Here is a 476-nt window from a genome sequence, read left to right on the forward strand (position 1 = left end):
GGCAGTGCGTGCTACATGGGATGGGAGTCAGGCAGCAGAACGGAAGGATGTGGCCTGGGTTGCAGCACTTAACATGTGTTCCCCGGATCCTCCCACCTCATGGTCACCTGCCAGCTATCAGCCATGATGATCTTGTTAAGTCTCAAAGAGAGGATCAAGCCATAGGCAAGATTATTGACTTAAAGGAGTCAAACACAAAACTGACAGATGACATACGCCAAACTGTAAGTGGAGCCACCCGAAAGCTGCTGCATGAGTGGAGTAAGTTGCAACTTGAAGACGGCCTCCTTTACAGAAGGACGAACCAGCAAAAGCAGTTAGTCCTCCCTCTGAAACACAGGCCAATAGCTCTGAAGTACCTACACAATGAGATGGGTCATGTAGGCACAGAAAGAGTGCTCCATCTTGCTCTGGAAAGATTTTACTGGCCCTTTATGGCTAAAGAAATTGAAGACTATGTCCCTGTATCAGGTCTA

This window comes from Morone saxatilis, unplaced genomic scaffold (genome assembly GCF_004916995.1).
Source record: "Morone saxatilis isolate NCDOM2014 unplaced genomic scaffold, NCSU_SB_2.0 Contig24, whole genome shotgun sequence".
In the NCBI taxonomy this organism is placed as follows: domain Eukaryota; kingdom Metazoa; phylum Chordata; class Actinopteri; family Moronidae; genus Morone; species Morone saxatilis.